The following is a 7,754-nucleotide window of genomic DNA, read 5'->3' on the forward strand; positions in this document are numbered from 1 at the left end:
CAGGGGAGCAGGCCGCAGGGAGACAGGACCCGGCCTCCCCGCAGCCGCCCTCCGGATCGGAGCCCTCGCTGTCTCGCGGCGGCGCCTCGCGTGCCCGCCCTCCGGGCCCAGGTGTGCGCACTTGCGCGCCACGCACCCGCGCTCAGGTGTCCCCGTCAGGCTCGCCGCCCCCACCCCCGCGCCCGCCATGTCAGCAAGGTCAGGCCGCAGGTGCCTGCCCGCCTCCTTTGCCCCAGTGGGCTCCGACTCTTGACGAGCGGCTGGCGTCCCGGGCGGGTGGCCCGAGGCAGAGCTGGGGTTCAAAGTGCTCGCCTGACGCCCCCGTCACAATCAGCGTCTCAGCCCTGGCGGCCGAGGTGCCGGGCCCGGCGCATGGGGGAAGAGACCATCGCAAGCAGCTGCTGCTTTTTATTTTGCCACACAAAGTAGAACAGTCACCGGAGGGGAACAGCCGAGACCACCCGGCCCGCGCAGGCTGCCCTGGCGGCGTCATGGCAGCTCCCCGGCCGTCCCCGCCAGCCACGGGCGCCGTCTCAGAACCGCTCCCCGTCGTCCTCCGAGGACACCGCTGCCCGGCCCTCGGGCAAGACCCCCAGGGCGCCGGCCTCTGCGGGAGAGTCACCTGAGGCCGAGCTCCCGGCCCCCAGCGCGCCCCTCCGCTGCCGCCGCCGACCAGACGCCAGGGGCCGTGGGAAGCCCGGGGTCCCCGCAGTCTCCCCGCTCCAGGGAACTGTGAGGGTGGTGCCAGCCCAGACGCCGTGAGCACGCGGTGGCCCGAGCCCGCCCCTGCCCCTGGCAGCTGCCCGGCCTCAGAGGCCACCCCCACAGGCCTTCCAGAGCCCGGGCCCCGGAGAGGCAGGTTCCCGCGGAGGCGCCCACCTACCCTTGCGGTGCAGGAGGCTGAGAAGCTCCATGACGGCGCGCCCCGCGCTGCTCCCGGGCCGGGGCCGGCCGGAGCTCCCTGGAAGGCAGAGCCGGTGGCAGCCGCGCCCTCGCCTCACGGGAGAGTTCAGGGCGCCTCTCCTGAGGCCCAGCCCCGCCGCTGTCCCGGCCTGGCCCTCCGCTTTCGCTGCTTCCCTCTCTGGAGGCTGCCAGGTGGGCCGGGGCGGCGGTGGCGGGGCGGCCCCCCCACTCCCGTGTGCCCGTGATGCGAGGGAGCCCTCTCGCCCCCTCTCCGGCCGCCCGCCCCACCCCGCCCTCACCCGGCCCTCACCTGGCCGCGCGGCGTCCTCGGGCAGGAGCTCCCGCTTGCCGGCGAGGCCGTGCTTGTCCTGGAAGGACCTGTGGCTGTCGAGGGCATCTGTGTGCGGACCAGAGGGAAGGCGCCTGCCTGAGGCCTCCCCGCGCCCACCCAGCGTGGCGCAGGGCCGCGGCCAGGGGGGCTGGAGACCGGAGGAGGGACGGCAGCCCGCGCGGGGCCTGGACAGTGGGCGGCCCAGGGCGCTATGGGCTCCGGCGGCTGGCGCAGGGGGACGGGGCTACCGCCCCAGGGGGCACCGCGCTGGAGCCCGGGTCCTGGACATGGCCACCGCTCTGGCCGCGGTGTGTGGAGGGTCGGGGGGGCCGGGGCAGGAGCTCCTGCTGGACAGGAGGCGCGTGGGGAGGCAGGGGGGGTGGTCCCGCCTGGGGAGGCGGTGGGGGGTGTGGGGGTGATGAGCCTGGGAGCCTGGCGACTGCAGCGGAGAGACTTTAGGAAACACTGGAGGGGCTGTGGGCGGGGCTGAAAAAAAGAAAACACTAGAAAGAGAGCTGCTTGCGGGGGGACACAGCCCCCCAAGGCGGCACAGGGAAAGCTGAGTCGTCTCTCCAGAGACAGGGCCTCGCGCTGAGCGGCAGCCCGGCCCCGGCCCGGCCCGGCCCCCGCAGCGCTGGCCCCAGGTTGCCTCCTCTCGCCGCGGGCTGCGAGGACCCCAGGAGGAGCCGGTCAGCGGACGCCCCGACACCGCGGGCCGCTTGCGCTCTGGCTGGGCCCGAAGACCCGCGGGATGAACACACTTTCGCTTTCTGAAGCAACACGACGCGCAGGGCCGGGTCGGGGCCCGGGAGAGCCTGAGGCCTGCGGCCGTCTGTCCCGACAGACCCTCCGTTCAGGGCACAACACGGAGCAGGGCCTCGGACGCGAGACCCCGAGACGCGCCTGCCGTCACGCGGCCGGGTCACCGGCCCCCACCACGGCAGAAGGTGGGGTGTGGGCTCGGGCCAGGAACCCCGCGTCACGGCACCTCTAATGGCCGCCGACCCTTCTCCCCGCTTTCTCCAGAGCGAGTGTCACCTCCTTCCCCGGGAGGCGGAGGCAGTAGACATAGCGGGGTCCATGGCTGCGCCAGAGCCAACCGCACCTCACGCGGGGTCAGGAGGAGCTGAGGGTGGGGGTGGGGGACTGTGCTGGGCGGGAAGCAGAGACGGGGGCGGCAGCCTCCCCACCCGCCCGCAGGGCCCCGGCCACTGCCCGCTCCTGCTTAGGGCTCCCCTGAGGGGAGCAAGTCCCGTAGCCACAGCTGACAAACTAGGGGGGCTCTAAGCTCCCCAAAGATCTAGAGCCAGGCTGTGTGAACGACGCCGTCACGCCTGCCCACGACTGCAGCCGGCCCCAGTGTCCGCCGAGGCCCATCCTGCCCAGAGGTGCAGGGGAGGCGGCCGGCAGCCCCTCTGAAGGGGCGTGTCGGGGTGTGGACACCTCGTCTCTGCTGCGGGTCAGCTGGAAGCCCCCACCACCAGTCCCTGGAGAGGCTCAGGGGCGCCCTGAGGCCTTTGCCCACTCTGTACTGACAGCCCCAGCACCCCAAAGCCTGACACCTGATTCCTCCTCCTCCTCCAGCCTCCACCCCCTGGGGCTTTGACTCATTGATTACCAAGCCCCCCCTCCAGAGAGCATGTCCTCGGGGAGCAGGCGCTGGGGCTGTGGGGGGGCATGGGCTCTGGGGCTGCGCTTCTGGCTACTTCGGTCCCTGGGAATCACCAAGGGGGCTGAGCGCGCGGCTCCGGCAGCATGGGGGGGGTTGCAGAGCCAGTGAGGAGAGGCGCCCGGGAAGGAGTAGGTGCTGGGAGCACAGAGCCACTGGCCGCAAGGCCACCCCTGGGGATGCAGGGTCCCCGCGACCGGGAGTCGCCAGGGTGGGCAGCCCCGGGGCCTGTGGGTGAGGGACGGAGGGCAGGAGAGGCTGCAGGTGTCGTTGGCGCCCGACAGGGCCCGGCTTAAGAGCAAGTGGTTGGGAGGTGGAGGGAGGACACGGGGCCAGGGCACCCCAGAATGCGGCCCTCTGCTGCGGGGATCCGGGTACATTCAGTAAAGGGGGGCCTACTAGGGGTGTCCCTCAGGGACTGGGGACCAGTGCCCCCTAGGGAACGTCAACCTGCAAGGAAACCCACCCGGCCCCCAAGTCTCCTGGAACGACCCCGCCCCGAGAGCTGACAACAGCCGGCCGGGGCGCCAGAGTCAGAGCGGCCTCGCCCCGAAGGCAGCCCAGGCGGCGCTGGGCGGGGCGCTGGGCGGGCGGGGCCTGGGTGGGCGCTGGGAGCGGGGCCCGGGCGGGGGCGCGCTGGGGGCGGGGCCTGGGCGGGGGCGCGCGCTGGGGGCGGGGCCTGGGCGGGCGCGCTGGGGGCGGGGCCCGGGCGGGGGCGCGCTGGGGGCGGGACATGGGTGGGCGCGCGCTGGGGGCGGGGCGCGGCGGGAGGCGGGGCCAGGGCGGGGCGCGCTGGGGGCGGGACATGGATGGGCGCGCTGGGGGCGGGGCGCGGGCGGGGCGCGCTGGGGGCGGGGCTAGGGTGGGGGGCGGGGCCCGGGCGGGGGGCGGGGGCGGGGCCTGGGTGGGCGCGCGGGGGGCGGGGCCCGGCGGGGGCGCGGGGGGGGGGGGAGCCCCGCTTACGCGGCCCGAGGAGGTAGCCCGCGCTGTTCAGGGTCCAGCCTCTCTTCTCCTTCGCCTGGGAGGGAGGGGGGTCAGCGGGCAGAGGGGGCCGCCCGAGCCCCGAGCCCCGCGGGCGCGCCCCGACGAGCCCCGCTCGAGACGAGCGCGCGCCGCGCCGGGGACGCGGGGTCCGGGGGCGCCGCGCCGGGCAGACGCGGGGTCCGGGGGCGCGGAGGGACGCGCGGGCGGCGGCGGGCTCCCCTCCGGCCGAGGGCGCGCGCCCGTCCAAGGGCTGCCGCCGCCGCGCCGGCCCGAGCCCCGCCGCCCTCGGGGTCCGCCCGGCCCCCTGCCCGGCCCCCTGCCCGGCCCCCTGCCCGGCCCGGGGCGCGGGTCCCCGGCGGCTCTTACCGGTGACGCGAGCCCCGGGGCGGCCGCGAGGGCGGCGGCGAGGAGCAGCGCGGCCAGCAGGAGGGCGCGGGCCATCTGCGGGGGCGGGAGGCGGGCGGGGCGGGGGTCGGCGCGGCGGGGGGCGGGGTGGGGGCGCGGGCGGGGGTAGGGCGCGGGCGCGGGCGCAGGGCGGGGTGGGGGCGCGGGCGCGGGCGGGGGTTGGTGGGGACGGGGGTCGGGGTGGGGCGCGGGCGGGGTCGGGTGGGGGCGGGGCGCTGGCGGGGGTCGGGGTGCGGGCGCGGAGATCGAGTGGGGCGTCGGCGTGGGGCGCGGGCGGGGGTCGGTCGGGGCGCGGCGCGGGCGGGGGTGGTGGGGCGGGGTCGGGGTGGGGCGCGGGGCGCTGGCGGGGGTCGTGGGGGCGCGGGGCGCTGGCGGGGTCGGGTGGGGGCGCGGGCGCTGGCGGGGGTCGGGTGCGGGCGCGGAGATCGAGTGGGGGCGTCGGCGTGGGGCGCGGGCGGGGGTCGGGTGGGGGCGCGGGCGGGGCGGGGGCCGGGCGGGCCCGGGGTCCGCTGGTCCGCGACGCCCGGGCCGCCGACGCCGGGAAGGGCGGGACCGGGACCGGGACCGGGACCGAGGCGCGCGGCGCCGCAGCTTGGGCGCTCGGGATGGAGGGAAAGCGGGGTCGCCCCGCCCCGCCGCCCCGGGCCCCCCTGGGCTCGCGCTACCTTGAGGGCGGCGGGGCCGGCGTCTGTCGCGGACCGGGTCTGAGTGCGGCGGGCGGCGGCGGGCCGGGGCGGGTCGGGCCGGGCCGGGGCGGGCCGGGCCGGGGCGCTCACCGCGTGGCGCGGGCGGGCACTCGGCGCGGAGCTGCGGCCGGGCGCCCTCGACGTGGGGGCACCGCGGAGCCGCAGCCGCTATTTATGCGCCGGGAGTCTGGGCCCCGCTCGCGTCACCCGCCAGCTCCCGCCTCCCGCGGAGCCCGAGCAGCGGCCGCAGCCTTGGGGCGGCCCCGCGCCCGAGACAGGAGTCGGGGGTGGTGGGGGCGCCGGCGAGAGCCCCCCAGGCCTCTCCCGGGAGGAGCCCCGCCGCCGGGCCACCAAGACCAGCCGTCACTCTGCATGGAGACCCCCAACAGCCAAAGGGGCGCCCAGTATGACCTGGGCCAGGGGTCATGGGATCGCGACGACCCCCCCAAAACAGCTTTCCTCCCCCAGAATTCAGGGAGAAGGAACATGACTCCAGTCCAAGCTGAGCCCAGGGAAACGCCCCGGGGTGCTGAGAGGGGGACAGTGCAGGATGCCCGGCTGAGTGTGGGGGAGCGCGGAGGAGGGCTCCACCACCCAGACGCTCCCCCTCCCCCAGCCAAGGCCCAACCCCCACCCTGTCTTGCTAAATGGGGCACTGGGCTGGGGGTGCTGGTGGCCACCCTCTCTTGGAAGTTGTGGGTCGTCCCTGCACAGGGAAGCAGCATTCAGGCTCCAGGCTGGAGAAGGGCCCCGCTCTGGCCACATTGCTCCTCCTGCTAAAAACCCCCAGACCTTCCCGCTAACACCCCCATGATGCAGGCGGCCACCGCGGGTCCAGCAGACAGAGCTGCCTTGGCTGACTGGACGCGTCCTCCAAGCAAAGCTGCTGCCACTTGGTGGGCGAGGACACCCCTTCTCCCTTGGTCTTGGCCGGGGGGTTCGTCCTGATCTGGCCTGTGGCCCGGGGCCCTGGCGGGCGGGCGGGCGCAGACCACGTGGCGGGGAGGCTGGCATCACACAAAGGAGGACACCACACCGGGGGCGCCCGCTCCCTGGCACAAGCTGTGCTGGGACCCACGGCCGGCCCTCTAATGGGCTGTGCGCTCAGCGGCAACCCGATGGAAGTCATTGTCAGCTCGTCATCTTGGGGACGGCCCGGTGTGTGGCAGCAAAGTGGGTCTCCATTAGAGTAATGGAGATCGAGGAGAAAGCGTCCTTCCGCCCTGCGTCGTGAGCTGCCCGGCTCCCCTCAGAAGCCGGCTCGGCGCCGCTGAGAAAACCAGTGCCAGCCTGGCAGCCACGCAGAGCCGGGCCCGCACCTGGCATTCCAAGGCTGCAGGGGAGGCGCTGCGACCTGGCACCCCTGCAGCAGGAGGGCGGCCTCCTCTGCCTTGCAGGTCACAGTCCAGCGGAGACCCAAATGCACAAAAAACGATTCTACAAATAACCACCCAGGGTCATGAGGGGTTTGGATTTGGGGAGTCTGGCCAGCTGGGGAGCATGACCGGCCAGCTGGAGCCCAGCACATTCCAGGCGGAGAGCGTTCCACACACAGGCCCCCTCCTTGGTCCTGGTCTCTCCCTCCTCTGCTCCTTGGGACGTGGAGGCGAGGGCTGGAGCTGAGCAGCCATTCTGGACCACAAAGTGAAGACGACTGACAGCCAGGCCACGCAGCCGGGTCCCCGGCCTCTGACGCCCAGACGGTATCACAACAGAGAGAAGCAAACTTCTCTCTTCTGGAAGCCCGGGCTAGGCAGGGTTTTGTTAAAGGTCGTCACTGGGGTGACAGCATCACACTCCTGGCGGATGCAAACAGATGATGCTGGTGAGGCGCAGGTGTTGGCGAGACAGGCTCCTAGGTGAGGAAGCTCGGGCGGCATGACAAGGGGCCGGCACTGCCTGCCAGCCCCCCGCGACCCCACCACTGCAGAAAGGAACGAGGAAATGGCTTGACGATCTTAAATTGGCTTTTCTTTGGCCACGGTCTATTCTGGAGCCTCCCCCTGCATGGTTCTGGCTGCTGACCCCACGCCCGCCCCACCCCATCTAGTGACAGTCATGAAAAGCCCCAGGTGACCCCGTAACAGCGGTGGCCGCTCGGAGCTGGCTGGGGGAGGACAGCCCGGAGGGCGCTCAGAGCCACCTGCGGTGGGTATGAAGGTCTGAACAGAGGTGCTTTTACACAGGGGGCGGGGGTGGGCATGGGAGTGGGGGTGGGCATGGGGGTGGGAGCCGGTGCAGAAGGGGAGAAGATGCAGAAGAGCTGGAGGAACAGGGACGTTTGGTGAGGACACCTGTTCCCTGGGGACGCTCCTGCGGGCCAGCGTCCTGCCCCGCTATAGCGGAGGCAGCCAGCTGGGGTCTTTAGCATGGATGGTGCTGGTGCCCCATAAAGTCGGGGTCCTGGGCCAGAGGTGGGAAGGGCGGCTGCTGGGTGGGCGGTGGCAGGCTCCACCTCGCCAGGGCCCTCTGGGTCCTTGTAGGGTAAGGTAAAAAAGTATCAGGCTTTTCTGCCCTCCCGCCATCAGGATGGATGACGGATCCCTGCGGTCCTGAACGCACGCCTGCTGGCGGCACCTGGAGCGGGGTGTGGGCCTAGGGAGATGGGATTCACCTGGGCTGAGACTGGGCTTTTAAGGGCAGCGTCACGGGGACGCCAGCAGCAGCAGGAAAAGCAGCCAAGTACAAGCAGAAGCCGAGAGAGAAGCAAGAGAAGCAGAAGCAGAGAGAAGGCCAGAGAGCCCCCATAGAGTGAAGACTTGCTGGGGGCCTGGAG

Source organism: Talpa occidentalis, unplaced genomic scaffold (assembly GCF_014898055.3).
Source record: "Talpa occidentalis isolate TD23 unplaced genomic scaffold, MPIMG_talOcc4v2.1 talOcc4.17, whole genome shotgun sequence".
Lineage (NCBI taxonomy): Eukaryota > Metazoa > Chordata > Mammalia > Eulipotyphla > Talpidae > Talpa > Talpa occidentalis.